Source organism: Phoxinus phoxinus, assembly GCF_949152265.1.
Source record: "Phoxinus phoxinus genome assembly, chromosome: 3".
NCBI classification, from domain to species: domain Eukaryota; kingdom Metazoa; phylum Chordata; class Actinopteri; order Cypriniformes; family Leuciscidae; genus Phoxinus; species Phoxinus phoxinus.
Genome location: NC_136878.1, coordinates 23,948,406 through 23,965,487, shown reverse-complemented (window position 1 = coordinate 23,965,487; position 17,082 = coordinate 23,948,406). Strand labels below are relative to the sequence as shown.

The window sequence follows — 17,082 nt, the reverse complement described above, 5'->3', positions numbered from 1 at the left end:
TTTAAAAAATGACACCGCCAGACAGATGGAAAGAGACCAGAAACAAGAATGCTTGATATGACTGCAGACAGATAAGTGTCCACTAAGAGTACTGTATTAGTGTCACAGGAACTTGTGTGAAAGCATATGGGGCTGGTCAGTAAGAGGCTCAACCCACTGCTGTCATCTCATTGACCTTTACAGAGGAACAACAAGCTGTTTATCACAAACACTACTACAACTACAAGCTCCCCCTCACTACTACCACCTATATTCGGAAAGACTGAGCGAGAGCTGCATGTTGTGTCGTATACGCTAATATGACAAGATAATTCCTGTAACAAGTTTAAATGAAGCATGGTAATTTAATTGCTGATAAGAAAAAATGTCATGAGCACAAAACGCCTCAGTCATTAAACAAACACGCTCTCTGTAAATGCTGAAAACAAGCACACAAAATAATGCAAGAGCACAAAAGCAGTGAGAGGCAACACAAGGTCAGCCTCAGAGCCATCTGGTCACAGATCTTCTCTTGCACACACACACACAGACACACACACACACACACACGGTCTTCCATTAGGGCTGAGCTTGTTATTTCACAGGGAATTGGACCACACTGTAACACACAGAAACACCTGTACATGTACGACTGAAAACCACACAGTGATTGACTTCTGTGCTGCTAAAAAGGTAGTTGAATAGTAAAGGACACCACATCTGAAAAGCCAGTGTGTGCATGTCTGTAGAGGCCTGATCGCGGTTTGAAACCCATTTCAGAAAGAAAAAAAAAAATTCACAGACGGTAAAACCTTAAAGGCTGTCTCTCATCCCCGATTAAATTCTCATATCTTTTTATCTTAACACTCTTAGTCGAAATTTCATCAATGAAACTCTTTTCTATGGTTTCTTTCAGAAAATGCTTGTATCTCTAACAGTGGGACAATCACATAGCCTACACACAGACCTACACCAAGAAAACTTGGATAAGATGAGCTACCATTCACACACACAACATTTGGATTTCTTTACAAATCTAAAATTTTAATATAACATTTTTTATAATAGTATACAATAAATAATATTATACTTTGAGATAGATGTGTTAGACCAGATTAGTGAACACGACCCGGATTATTACATGATACAGGTTACATTTGGTACTAATTTGGGCTGCGCATTTTTGTCCACAGTCCCAAAGCAGAACCAACTTAAACAAATATATATATTAAAAATAAAAAATAAACAGTTACAAAACAGTATATATAGGCTATATATAGACAGTGCGTGTGTGTGTGTGTGTATATATATATAAAAAAGATATATACACACACACACACAGTGTGTGTGTGTGTGTGTGTGTGTGTGTGTGTGTGTGTGTGTGTGTGTGTGTGTGTGTGTGTGTGTGTGTGTGTGTGTGTGTGTGTGTGTGTGTGTGTGTATATAGCACCACAGTCAGACAGAACAAGGCTTGGTCCTTTTGCTTCCACTGATATGATCAAACTCTCACCAACAAACTCCACACATCAGCTGAGGAAACCTGTTCTGCTGGTCACCAGCGCTGAGAGGAGGGACGATGCTTTCAAGCACACAAATACACTCATATGCACACATAATGGCAAAAAACGCTCCGCTTTACTAGTTTAAGGTGCAGAGTCCAGAACTAGCCTGAGTAGGGCCTGACTTTGATTTTACGCCTAGATAATTTCAGCCTCTGGCCAGTTTGTTGCAATGTCTTCTATTACTATGCAAAAACATGAGGCTCATGTTGCAGCATATTTGGAGCTTTTCCTTGTTAGGAATCGCTGGTCGCTCATAAGTGGATGAAAAACACATTATACACCTGGATATAGTGTGCAGTTTTTGACATTGATGTTTTAATTACATATGAAAATCTATTCAAATATAAAACATTTGTGCGATCAAATATTTGAATGGAATTTCGTGATATAACTGCCAGTAGTAACTCACACACCCACATACTAAATGAGGTGTTCAAGGGCATTGTGCTTTGAAAGTATAAATATTTAGCTTTTACCAAATAAAAGGAATTTGTGTGTTGATCAAAACAGGCCCAAAAATTGCAGTGAAGGGTCAGTGTGCGTGTGCTATCAGACTTGTAGAGTTCTGGTACACTACTTTCAGCCTTGATCTGTTTAGAAATGAGGAGACCTTGAGCATTCCACACTGAGGAGGACGACACCGACACCGACACACACACACACACACACACACAGGAAGCAGAAGGGAGTCTGAGGACTCTGACCTGCTTTACAATGCAAATAGGAATAAGAGGGTACAGCAGTCATTTGACCATTAAGATGGACGGTCAATATGAACGGATTATCAGTACCTGCCTGCTATTCAAAACAATTTACACACACCAATCTGTCTGCTGCCCCTTCCACATCGATAGTTCACATAGTTACAGCATACACATATGACCTACATTACACAATGAACAAGGAAGAGGTAATGAGACTTGATCTAAGAGTCCATGGCTGTTCTCAATACATTACAAACTTTTTTTAAAGAAGTTTCTCAGTCCACAAGGTTTTGAAGAGGCTTTCAGGACCGTCTAAGAGATCAGTGTCATGCGTGACTGATGATCTGTGTCCCTCGTCTGGAGCAGCTAACACACCATTGATGATCATGAAGCATTTCACTTCATGTTTCCCGAAGCCCTGATTAAGACCTTTTAATCTTTTTTTAGAATTTAAGGGACAGCTGATGTTTCAATGAAATATAAAGTGGCACTTCACGCTAAAATGGTTGTTGACTTGATATACTAGGAAAATGTTTTTTCATATTATATTTGTGTGAAACGGGGGAGAATTCATTTTCAGTATAAATGTTTCTTGTAAATGTCAACAGCTGATCTTCACTGCCGACTAATCCATCAATTACAGATTAACCTGAAAACACACACACACACACAACGAGGATCTCTAAAGCTGCATCTTCATGAGCTTCCAGTGAACAAATGAGCTGATTGGCAGACAGGAAGCCCATTGACCAATAGAGCCACTCCACACAAGCTTTGCATACATCTACCAAGCCTTCAGAACAGACACACACACACACAGTCAAGAAAAGGGCGTTTACAACACCCACAAAGAGATCTAGTGAGAGCCAAAAATAACTTTGAAGTAAGAGAGATGTATAAGCATGTGTGAATGTAAATAATATCTGTGTGAGTTGTCGGCACGTTCTCATTACCACTACATCTATAGACAGAGTATTGGGGTGTCTGAACTACGTTACGTTTCTGGTCTGAACTACACCAAACAGCTTTTAACCAGATCACAGAACACACACACAACATCACTTGTGTCCAGACAACACAGCTCCGTTCGCATTATTGCACTGATGCCACTGATGCTGATGTCAATCTCAGCCAAACCTTTCTAGCACAAGAACGTCACATGAGCCTGTACTTCGATTTCATTGCTAACAAACACAATAAGCTCCTATTCATTAACTTGCATGGCATTATTCCCATTATAAGGAAAGTGTTGCCATAGAAACATAAAAGTCACTTCAATTTGAAAAGTCTGTGGACATTAACAGTGTCCTTTAAAGGTTAATGTCTAGCTAGTAGAGCTGCACAATTCTGGCACGATTTTTTTGTGCAAAATAAAGACTCCCATGATTCTGAAGAAAAAAAACAGACAACTAAACAAAATAACATACATAACTAACATAACTAGAGGTTCTGACAAAATATTCATTTTTTTGGTCTATTTAAAAGTTTAATTTGAACAAAAAAATATAAAACATTTGAATGGACTGGGGTCTCATTCATAAAGACTTGCTTCATTATTGGATGAATCAGTGTTTGTGAATAAATCTTTAAAATGAACGATTCAATGACAAACACTTTTTTTAAACACTCACTTGCGCCACCTCCTGGCGTAACGATAAGAAATACAATACATTCAAGTGTCAAAATACTTTCAAAAGATGATTTACTGTTCATACCCAAACTATAAACTTTTAACCTCAGTTATTTAAATGTTTGTGACATAAATAACGATAATGTGTGGGGAAACACTGCGGTTTCATAGTGTACATTTACATGGCAGCTGCTCTCTCCGGATCAACAGCAGCGTGAACGCAGATCTGACAGTTCTGGAGCGATGGTCGTACTTTCAAAGATTAACCAAAGTCCCTAAAGTCTTTGGTTTAAACAGCTCCACATCGGGAATGAATGAGAGTGTTCACATTGGTGTAACGGACGGATATGGAGTCAATTTAATGGCACATATATTTGCAAAAGAATTAAGTATTGCAAAAGAAAAATAAAGTACTGAGAGAGAAAAAACAAGTTTTGCAAACAAAAATAAAAGTAGAGCAAAAATAAAGATATAATTAATTGCAAAAATCTATGAAAGCTGTAAAAGAAGCTTTAGAACTTTGATCTTATTTTATCTCTGCAACAGATATTTTCTATGGTCACACTACTAATTCATTTGCAACGCCCATTTTATTCTGCGTTTCAGTCAAGTGTGAGTTCGATATATTGTTTTCCCTTTGCACTTCATTTCAAGGCCCCGCCTCCCTTACAAACATTAAAATGTGCATGGTTTTGTTTTGTTAACTAAATGTGTTTCAGGATACTTGCCAAGACAGGCCTTTCGATGTAATTTTGTGTGAATATGTCCGTTCAAGTGCAAGTAGACAAGAAATAGAACTCAATTCAATATTTGCTAATTGTTTCAGATTCAGTGAGTCATTCAGTTCATTCATCAGACTGATTCAAAACTATTTATATCTGTAAGATTTATTAAGGGTGCTTTCTCACTTTTGTACTTTGAAACTTTGGTTTTGTTTCCAAAGCATTGACACATCACTTGCATCTTTCTGCAATGAATGTACTGCAAATGTTCTCTTGGAGTGCATCAGTCAAAATGAGTGAGAACACACACAAACAAACAGTTTTACTGGATCATATTAAAATCAATGGTAGTTCACTTCTGCCATTTTGTATGGCTGTGTTCATATCGGCCGCGAACCGCATCACAATTGACCCGCATCAGTTGAACCGTATACCAGACCACATCTTTAAAGCAGACTTGTGCGGAGTTTGCAGGTGCGCAACAGAGTTTGGAAAACAGCATTTCACATCATCCAAATAAACTGAATTCTGACACCAAATAACCTGGGTTTACACTAAAAGTGCTAAGTACCCTTAAAGAACCAGAACACAAGAGTCATTGTGAATTGCACTACACGGGTCAAATTTGTTTTTGTGTGCAGCCCAGTGAGCCCACCAGGAAAACTTATTAGAAAGATTTGTTGTCTTGCCATTGGTTTCTTGGTGCAGAAAACACAGGAAGATACCAAAGTCTAAATCAGATATTTTTGTGAGTGTGTATGAATTAATATGACCGGTACTGCCACTACAACAGACATAAATGTATCAACTCTCTGGAAGCACAAACTGAAATACAAGGAACGTGCACAGAAACCTAACAGTTTGCATTATCTCTTTTGGACATGATTTCTGTATGGTACGTTTCCTGTCCTAGGTGACACCTGAGAGATCCTCCTAAATTCTACATGTATTTCTGTGAATCTATAACATGTGTGCAAATTCCACAGTAGGCGGCTGGTCATGTTGTGACAGGGCTGCTTTCCCGAGGTGATGTTCAGGAGAAACAGAGCAAGAGAGTGAGTGAGTGAGTGAGTGAGTGAGTGAGTGAGTGAGTGAGTGAGTGAGTGAGTGAGTGAGTGAGTGAGTGAGTGAGTGAGTGAGTGAGTGAGTGAGTGAGTGAGTGAGTGAGTGAGTGAGTGAGTGAGTGAGTGAGTGAGTGAGTGAGTGAGTGAGTGAGTGAGTGAGTGAGTGAGTGAGTGAGAGAGAGAGAGAGAGAGAGAGAGAGAGAGAGAGAGAGAGAGAGAGAGAGAGAGAGAGAGAGAGAGAGAGAGAGAGAGAGAGAGAGAGAGAGAGAGAGAGAGAGAGAGAGAGAGAGAGAGAGAGAGAGAGAGAGAGAGAGAGAGAGAGAGAGAGACCACAGCCACATGTTTGCTGACATGGAGTCAAAACTTAACAGAAACCTCTGATGGGGAGTTAAAGTGGCAAATGGAAATACTGGACAAGAAACTTCTCTAGTCCTCCTCTTGCAATCTTCCTCTTTCATCATCAATGTCCTTATATTAAGTTGCTGGCTGTTTCTCCACTTGTGATACTTCTGTCTTGTGATCCAAATCTTGTGGTAACTGACACTTGTTTTGAGCATGTCTGTGTTCTACAATGTTAGCACAAACCGTTCTGTAATACGCTACTATAAGCAGTTCAGGTATGTCTGAAAGCTGATGTATGTGTTTGAGTCTGAAGTTTTTCCTGCAATGACAAGTGCAATGTTGACAGCACACTGACAAAGGTATTAAAATGTGTACACAACATATTTATCTGCAAACACACACACATGCACATCTCCACACCCTTCTCTTCTGGGTCAGGAGTCGAGAAAACAAGATCACTGTGCAAACAATAACTGGAATGCATTAGCTCTGATGTTCTGAAGATAAACTCTTAAACTCATGTTTTCATGCTGAGATATCTCACATTGTATTTGCACTGGAAGCAACCATCTTACGGCCGTCTACACGAAGTGTCAAAGCTACACACACCATCTTAGTGTTCTCCTGTGATCCACACCTGTCATACATGCATTGTGGTAGCTGACTTCTGTTTGGTTTACACCTGATTTTCTAGCTTGAGGCTAAACTTAATTTAGCCTAAGAAATAACAATAAAATAAAAATAAAAAACAATCCAAGGTGATTTTCAACACAAATCCATTAGTATAACCAGCAGTCTATGAAGATGAATTTTCATGTAGGCTAATTTCTAATTCAACTTTCACTACCGTTTAAAAGAGTGGGGTCAGCAAGATTATAATTTTTTCTCACCAAGACTGCATTTATTTGATAAAAAATACATTAAAACTTGGGGTGTATCGAAATTTCGGCAGCTGAAAATGCCGTTACTCCAGTCTTCAATGTCACATGATCCTTCAGAAATCATCATCATTATTATCATCATTAGCAATTTTTAAACCAGTTGTTGGTGTTTGATATTTTTGTGATGATAAAAATTCTCAGGAATTTGTTACTTTTTTTGCAACAATGTAAAAGTATTTACTGTCACTTTTGAAATCACGATAAACAACCATGAATGAATGACAGGAATTCAGGTAATCGAACATTAGATTGTACAATAACAGACTTTTTAAAACACACTTGCTGGGTGTAACAAACCACACACACACACCTGGTAGCAGTGGTGTAATTGCTGCTGTCTGAGCGTGCTGCAAGGAGCCGTATATTATATCCTTTGATCTCTCTCACCTGTCATTATTTTTAACCCCTACATCATCCGGCCTTTTTCTTCTGCTTGTGTTCCTGCCCACATTTCCATCTCTGATCACTAATAATCACTACAATAGCAACTACTGTTTTTCTCATGGTTGAGGGTTACCCAGCAGACATGATATGCCCTAACCTACATCACTGGAGGTACAGTTTGACAGTTTGTGACAGTTTGACAGCCCATTCCTGAGCAATAAAGAAGCTTATACACTGCAATGTGTGATGCAAACCAGTTTCAACGGGAGAGTTCACTCAAAATGAAAGTTCAGTCACAATTTACTCACCCTTTTGTGAGCATAACAGCCCATGGACACTGTATGCTGTCACTGTATGGAATAGAGCAGGTCAGAAGTTCCTCATCTTCTGTGTTACACGGAAGAAAGTCATACAGGTTTGGAACAACACGTGTTAAGTAAATGATGACACAACTGTCTTTTTCGGATGAACTATTCATTTAACTTTAAATCACAGAGGTGTGTCCTGTAATCACCTGATGGGTACACGTGCATTGATGAGACAGAAACATCTTCCTGCAGTGACTACTTCTTCGAAACAATAAGTTTCGTCTGTCACAGTTCTTCACATATTCATGTGCAGAAACTCACTGTGGGTCAGTTAAAATTAAAAACCACCTAAAAAAATGGTTTTGATCTATTGCCTTTACTTAAACATTGATATGACCTTTTTGTTTGACAAAAAGTTCTTCTTAACTGCACTACAACATTCAATGCATGTTAAAAAATTAAAGTTTCAACTAAAACTGGCACAAAACGCACGTATGTGTGTTGTGTATGTGTGCGTGTGTGTGTGTGACCACACCAAAGAACAGACCTGTTTACAGCGGCCTGTTGTTACAGCAAAGAGAACCAGGTACTTATTACTGCACACACACACACAAACAAACAAACACAAAACGTACAATAGTTACTGAATGACTGAGAAAGAATGAAGACACACACCTCTAATGGTTTTAACTAAGAGAGCACCTGTGAAGGCATCTTAAATAGAAACCTGACATCTTCATGTTTCCTCCCTGACATCAGCCTTGCTGCAATGCTTTTACTCAGCAATGTTAATAAGATGTTTCCTAAATGTGTAATTCCAGGCTCTCAAAGGAATTCAGCTGAAATGTAGGTACACTGAGGGGAAAATATCTTGCACAACCCCATTCTTACAAATGCATGCACACATAGAGAGGTAAAAATGATGGGCTCAGAGGTATTTGGGATGTCTGGAGAATGTAAGTGACACTGGAGGATGGAGAACAGAACAGAGACAGCTTGTTCTGAGTGTATCCTGTTAAGACACTCGAAAGTATATTTTTTTCCCAAATTTGACTTCATCAGTGCTTATCAAATGACAAGATTTTCATTTTTGCGTGAACTATACCTTTTAAGAGAGCTTTTACTGCGTTTAGTTTGTTTATATCAGTTATAAGGAGATGGTGTGTTTGGGGCATTACTCTCTAATTATATTCAGCGATTATATTGAGTCTCAATTCTCTTAAAACTCCAGGGGTGAGATGATGGTGTGCTTGTGTCTATTTCTGATATTGCAAATGCACCATAAAGTAAAGCTCAACACAAAATCAAAGTATCAATTTAGTCTTCACACGAAAGCAAATTTGACTCACTATAGAACATAAATATCATATGTTCCATAAGTCAACGGAAACGAATGCAATGGCCCTCAGTTTAGTCAACAGAAAGTACCTAACCTACCATCTACAATGACTACAGCCAAAGCTGCTGCTGACACATTTGGAACCAAAATGTTTTTTTGTCTTCTAAAAAAAAAACTCAATACTGAAGAATTGATTACACCATAGCACAGAGTCTGAATTTCGTGTTTGTGTAAAAATGACAGTTTAACACAAACTTAAAGGAGAACTCCGGTCAATTTTAACATTGAGCTCAATTTTTAGTAAATTTGGAGTGCTGTCAATACAGAGAACAACGACAAAAATCGGTGTTGCCTACACTGTGTTATCCTCTTTTTAAAATTTGCACCCTATTGACTTGAATGGGGCAAGTTTTAAACCTGCTTTTAGCCTCTTAACATTCTTAACCCTTTGGGGACTAAGCCCTTTTTGGTCCGTTTTCTCTATTTTTACATTTGGGCTTATAAACCATATGTAATGGAGATGGAACACCATGTGTTTGGTATCTATGGATTCAGAAGACCCTAAGCTAACATAAGCATGCATGTAATGTGTTTATAAAGGAAGTATGAGTGAAAAATGTACAATAATCGAGAATTTCAATAACGAAAATTTGATTTTTGTCATTAATTACTGAAAATCACCCCTCACACAACAATAGTGAACAGTTTTTGAACCAAAAAAATATTTGTCAAACCCTTTGCTTGACAGACATTTGTCATTGTTCAATCAAATGTGTTAAGAACAATGAAATAAGGAACTTTTTTTACAAATAGTCCCAGGCGTGAAAAAGCGGTCTGCTCAGAACTAAATGAGACCTGCTTGCTCCGAAGAACAGACACACTCACAACCTGGCAGATTTACTTTGCAGTAATTGTTCCAGAGCTTGTTCTTGTACTGCTTGCCATCATAAAAGTGCTAAAACAATACAATAATAATGCTATTTAAGTTATTCTGTCTCTCTCTTATATAGATCTCTGTGCGCTCTGTAATACTCCGCTCCGTTCGCTATCTGTCTCATTCTCCGTCCACATGACGCTGTTTGTTTGCACATGTTGAAGGCTAGAGTCCTCTGATTGGCTAGAATACGTCATGGTAACCTTCTTCTGATTGGGTAAAAAAAAAAATCCTCCCAGCGGCAATTTTACCATTGGTGGAGTTTGCCTAACAACATCGATTTCATTGGCCTTTTTATGCAGCGGTATTGCGCAACAGCGAAGTCTGTGTATAATACAAACGGGATATCACTGTTTTCAGCGGAATCTGAGGAAGACGGCAAAAAAGACCGCACCTCTCTATCATTAATAGTTTTGAAGATAATTGCACATTTGTAAAAGTATGCCTTTTTGGGCGGTACCGCCCAATTCGTCCCCAGAGGGTTAATGTTTCATTACAATTGCCCAGCCATGTTGAGTGATTCCTTCAGAGTGAACACGAGTGAATCTGACTGCAGTAGATGTGAAAGATATGAATAAAGATGATGTTATATCAGCCAGCGCACATACCTGTATTTAGTTCCTGTTTTCGGTCGAAGTCCAAAGTAGTCGATTGTCGAGTTCACGCGCGTGATCTAAGTAACTAAACCTATGCGCTTCAACTCGACAATCGACTACTTTGGACTTCGACCGAAAACAGGAACTAAATACAGGTCTGTGCGCTGGCTGATATAACATCATTTTTATTCATATCTTTCACATCTACTGCAGTCAGATTCACTCGTGTTCACTCTGAAGGAATCACTCAACATGGCTGGGCACTTGTAATGAAACATTAAGGATGTTAAGAGGCTAAAAGCAGGTTTAAAACTTGCCCCATTCAAGTCAATAGGGTGCAAATTTTAAAAAGAGGATAACACGGTGTAGGCAACACCGATTTTTGTCGTTGTTCTCTGTATTGACAGCACTCCAAATTTACGAAAAATTGAGCTCAATGTTAAAATTGACCGGAGTTCTCCTTTAAGAAAGAGGAGATCTTGATTTTACTCAAGATATATGACAGCACATGCGCGCGCACTTCTGGAGTCATACTACACCGTTTATTCTCTGTGTTTTAGAGTAACAGAGCTGAGAAGTATGAGATTTATGTTGCATCTGCTTCGTCAAACTGAACATGCATAAACTAGCCCAAAAAATCTTAGTAGCATGTTGTTGAAGAGCCACTAGTTCTGCTGCGGGCAAAAACACTTACTTAACTGAAGTGCAGATGTACCGGTCCGAGCCAAACTTTATGGCAGTGTGCTTTACTATACAGCTCAACTATATTACCCTATTTGACATGCACTTTTTAAAAAATATCTGCTCAGCACAGATTCTCATGTGTTACAAAAGAACAGAAGACTTACATTACACTTTCTGGTTAAAACTAACCTATTTTTTTGCAACAAAAACCATGCTAATAAAAAAGGCTTTTTAGGCCTACTTCATATTGTTAGGCGTTGTGTTGAGCTGTAGGATCTTCCTGCTTGAACATTAATGCATTGACATTTTTCACATATTTAAGATCATGTGTAATGTGGTTTGGCAAGACACATTACACACACTCCCTGCAAATTAAAATGCATCCTCTAAACCCAAGTAAATATCTCGTATTTTTATTGGGCTTTGTGAACGTGTGCTTAACTTAAGTTGTTAAAGTTTCTTTACACAATAAAATTATCCTTCATTGGCCATATCAAGTACTCTGTATTGCTATTGGCTGAGGAGAGCATTTATATTTAGTATGTAAACAAAACCCATTCAAGTCCATATATTTATGTATAATTGCTCAACATGCACTCCCATTTAAATGCACACACAGCAGAATAAGGACATCTGGATTGTGGAAAACTGGGAGAAGGGAGGATTTTTCCCCGGAACAACTCATCACGGTGACTTTCCCAAGAGCAAAACAGTGCACAAGTACAAAGAGTAAAATAAGATGACAGGGGCAGTGCACGGGTCTGGGACACTTCACTTAAAAATGAATATTCTGTCATCATTTACTCACCCACATGTGGAACTAAACCTGTATGACTTACTTTCTTCCGCAGAACAAAACAGATAATATTTTGAACAATGTTTTTTAAACTATTTTTGACCATACAATGAAAGTCAGTGAAGTATAAAACAACACTGAACATCCCTTAAGCCAGGAACACATTACATGACGCAGTCTAAAGATTCTAGTCTTAAGAACCAGCTGTTGCGACTTGCCAGTCATCCTCAAATTCATCGCAAGTCACTTCAGGAGGAGGTGAGCATTAATTTTGCTAAAGTGTGACATGCTCATCTTCCAAAAATATTACCAACTGACTACGGCAGCTGGTCTAGTCCAAAAATGCGCAGTTTAGGCAGTTGGGTCTGTTCGAGGTTGGATCACGTTCTCACCACAAACAAACCTCTCCTCTTCAAGGAGGTCTCGGTACGCTTGTTTGGTCCACTTTTGGTGCGCACCCGAGTGTGATTGCAGCATTCACAACTGCACAAACGAACCGCACTAAGGGGGACAACAAACTCTAGTGCGACACAACCAGTGTTGTGTGTTACAGTAACGCAACTACTTTTTCGGGTAAAAAGTAGTGTAACGCGCTACTACTGAAAATTTGGTAACAAAGCTTAGTTACTTTTTCAATTTGCCACAAGTTACTTTTCCCAGGGACAGATTTGACAGCGACACTGTCTTCTCAGCTGCACGCTTGCAATAGTCACAAGCTCCACATGGTACGTGACAGAGGCTGGTAGCAGCAGAGCAGTCAATTCTGTGAATTACTCTGTGCAAACCAAAAGTAATACTACCCACCGGATGAAGAAGGGTTGGCATTTAAAACACCAAATATTAAGGATTGGCATATCAAGCAAAATATTATTCGATGATTGTTCGAAAATCATACCTCCTCTCCCCCCACATGCTCACCAGTAAGACGACATTCGCTCAAATCCCGCTCCGACATTACATTTCTCTGTACTGTAGTCTAATAGGCCTACGTGTTGTAGCCTAGTCATTAAAGAAAACGATTTAGTTTCATATTTATGTTTAAATAAAATATATTTTTTAAATTTCATCTATGTTGATTATATGAAAAGTGAAAAGCATGAAAGATCATAAGATGCGCAATCGGGAGACAAATGGAGTGGGCAGACATGATTTTTTTGACCACTCCATTAAGTTAGTTTTTGTAGAAAGCCTTTCTTTAAAGTGAATTTCATTTTGTATTAATTGTATCTTAATTTTAATCAATGTTTCATCAACCAATTGCCTGGATTTAATAAATAAGAAGTAAATATAGCAGGCAATATAATGAGGACATCTCAGGAGCTCAGCGCCGGTGCGTGAACTGGAGCTCGTCTCATAAATGAACCCAAACTCAGCGTATAAGCTACTTGCCTCAAATACCTGAGAAATATATAGAAAGCATGAAATGTGTACTTTTAAACAAAACTTAAACAAAAGAAACCAGACTACTCTCTGCTTATGTAATCCGTATGAAATGTGCATTTCTCAAACCTCTCTCTGCCGCGTTAACTACTGCGAAGATTGCGAGTCAGCGTCAACTACATCTTTGCAGCCGACACTCACAGAAATCACTTGTTTATTAATAAACAATTAAAATGTCTCCTTGCTATATTTGACATTTTTATAATCATTACTTTTGCCGGTTCTTTGTGACGTTTTTCATGAACACGTCACCACCGCTTAATAGTTAATATTGTTCTTTGGTGTTCACTTTATACAGGTTTTTTAAATGTTATTTAAATAAAAATATATATTTTTCTATCTAAAAATACACATTTAGGAACAGATATTGGGTTCTGCCCAAACTCAAGCAACATAAAAGTAACGTAAAAGTAACGTAAAAAGTTACATTCCAAAAGGGGTAACGGGTAAAGTAAAAGTAAAGTAACGGATTACTTTAAGAAGTAACAAGTAACTAGCAAACACTACTTTTTTAAAAGTAACTTCCCCAACACTCGACTCAACGGAACTAAATGAGGCAGGTGTGAAAGCACCTTAAGAATCCGCTCAAAAGCACTCAAAATGCTAGGGGGAAATGCTGGTATCATCACATACCCAAGTTGATAGCTTTGACAACACTATTCCTTCCCATGGTTATTTTAAGGAAGCTGGTAAACACTGAGATTTTCCCAGGTTTAAATAAAATAAGAGGTTGGTACATTTTTAAATGTACCAGGTTTATATAAAACAAGTTGATAAGCAGTTAAATGTTTCCGTTTACTCAAGCTTTTAAAAAGTATAAGTATAAAATGTTTAATTTACTTAAATGACTAAATTTTATTTACAGACTGACAAACTTTTTGTGCCGTTTTCCAACAGTTTGGACTTTGGAGAGAAAACATGTACTTAACCTTTTCATGGGCATTTTGTTTTCATAGTTAGACAGATATTGTGATGTATCATTATAGGATTGTCTAGCAATATATTCATTATATTGTATATGCATGTATCGTGATATTATTGGTATCGTGAGCCATGCATCATATCATATTATATGGTGAGGTGATTCCGGTGATTCCGTCCTCTACTACCGACTGAATCAGTCCACTACACAACACACATAACGATTGGTGAGTCACGACGAGACATTCTGCCAAACTTAACTGTGCGAGATCTTGTAAAGAAAAAAACATGAATGTCAACAGACAGCTGTGGCCACTTAGGTTATTTGCATTGCAATTTGTGCAGAAAAAAAACTGGATAAACCCTGCCGACAACTCTGGTGGTTTTATTTATGAAATGTTAAACATAACGTCCTATTATGTTGGGTGTTGCTTATAATTTCCACTGTTCTTATAGAATTTGTTTGAAATTATTTTAGTGAGGGCAACTATTAAAAAAAATGGAATTGAAGCCAAATTGTAGGTTCATGGTTAAGGTAGGCGTTCTTATGGTGAATTATTGTAATGATAAGCATGTTGATGACACAAGAACGTATATTGAATAAAATATGTTTGGGTCATTCCGTATCCAATCATCCATATTTCTGAAACTTCCCTAGCTCAAATTTTTTATTTTGTTTATATTTTTTTCTGTAGAAAGACAGTGATGAAACAAATACTAATGAAAGCCAAAATATTAAATGTCACAGATGTAGATTTACTGAGTAATCCATTATTTTGTAGAGGGGGTCAAAATGACAATTTTTAATTTGGAGCCATTTTACAGGGGTGTAAAAATGACTTTAGAAAGATATCAGCATCATTATTTTATTTTTACACTGAGATTGGTAGGTCTTTTAGTAAAAATCTGTTGAGTTTAGCCATCTTTGAGTTTAGCCATCTTTGTTTCATGCCAAAGTGACAGTTCAAAAATGGCAAAAAGCACTTGTGTTTTTTTGCCTCAAGTTTGCATGCCTGTAACTCAAGAATTAAAAATATCTTAATGTCCTTTTAGATTCTAGTTCTTAAACTTTCCTTTTGGTATTTTCATTTTAAAGGCCCTCAGTGGTTCAGTCCCACAGATATGGAGATCTTAATGCAGCTCCATGAGTAAATTGTACTCATTTTCAGTGGTCAAAACCCAAATGTGGGTCACTTTGCATAGGCTACAGCTGATACTTTTTCTTTTAAAGAGGAATATCTGAAAAACAAATAATGTTAAAAACTAGAAATGGATCTAGAGTTTTTTTATCAACTCAATTGCATAGTTTGCATGTTTGTAACTCTAAAAGTATTCAAGATATCTTGATATCCTCTTAGATTCTCATTGGTAATAAACTTTTCTTTTGAAATCTTAATCTTCAAGGCCCTATATAGTTCAGTCCCATAGATATGGGGATCTTAAAGCAGCTCCATGTTCAAAATAAAGATTGAAAATAAAGATTCCAAAAGAAAAGTTTCATAAGAACAAGAATCTGCTTAAATTAAAGACATGTAAACTTTGAAAAAAAAGTTATTTTTAATATAAATCTGTGACATTTAATATTTTGGCTTTCATCACCATTTATGTTTACAAAAGCAACATGTTGTCTGATGGCTCTTTGTTTACTCTCAAGAAATGCGTTCAAAGGCACATCTGGCCAACGAGTGATGTGGATGTTGTCACGTGACATTTTGGTTTGTTAACTCATCAACTGATTCGGACCAGAGCAATCAGTGTGGTGTGAAAAGGAGACAAAACCGGCCCAAAACGGGCTCCTCAGTTGTAAGTCGCTTTGGATAAAAGTGTCTGCTAAATGACTAAATGTAAACGGGTGAAAAATGCTACAATGTGTAATTTTTTGCCCTTGGTCCGGACCAAAAGAGCCAAACTACAGATGTGAAAGCATTCTTAAACACTTCTGATTGGCCTTTGTGTTCATGCGCTCAACATATATGCCTGTGATTGGCTACAATAATTAACACTTCCAAAACAAGTTGCAAATAGACATCTTTCGCGCTCTTCAACGAGGGCTTGCACAGATACACACGGGAGCTTTTGAAATGTATTTTATTTACAATGTTTGTCCCATCAATGGTATAAAACTCAAAGTGGGTCCAGACTTTGGACTTAAACGTGGCTGAGGCATCTATTATTTTACTCACACTGCTGTCCCCCATCCCGTTAAGAACCTCTTCTTCTTAGGCTAGTTAACTTATGTTCACGTTTCCCTCATTCATGTGTTGAGTGCCACCTCTAGGTCTAGGAGCCATGAAGGAGTGATGCTGGGAGCAGGGAAATCCATTTCGAGCTCCTTATTTTATTAATTAAAATATCGTTATTTGGCGTCAGCATATTGATTCTCGTATCGCGCCTAGTCTGTAGGTTTGTGCAGTTCTCTGTCTGTCAAAGACTAAAATTAGATCTGGTCGATGGTGTGTTGAGTTTAGTCTTATAATGTTTCTACTGGTGTCTTAGCTTTACTTTTATTCGTATATGGATAAAAAAAATATCTTCATATTTCTGACCATTTTCTTTTATGTTCCACATAATAAAGAAATGCACATAGGATTGTAGATATTGACAATTTCGATTTTTAGGTGAACTCTCCCTTTAACTCTACATCTGGGTGGAGAGGGGGAAAAAAGGTGTAAAATATGGTTCATTTATATGAAAGAACAGCCAAAGAGATCACAACAGCTGATATTCATACAAATC

General features: G+C 37.7%; 1 protein-coding gene across 5 annotated transcripts in view; it reads right to left on the bottom strand.

Annotated features, from left to right (window-relative positions):
- sptbn2 (spectrin, beta, non-erythrocytic 2) overlaps positions 1-17,082 on the bottom strand; it is a 95,297-nt gene that overhangs the window by 27,228 nt on the left and 50,987 nt on the right. The gene's annotated exons all lie outside the window — the stretch shown is intronic.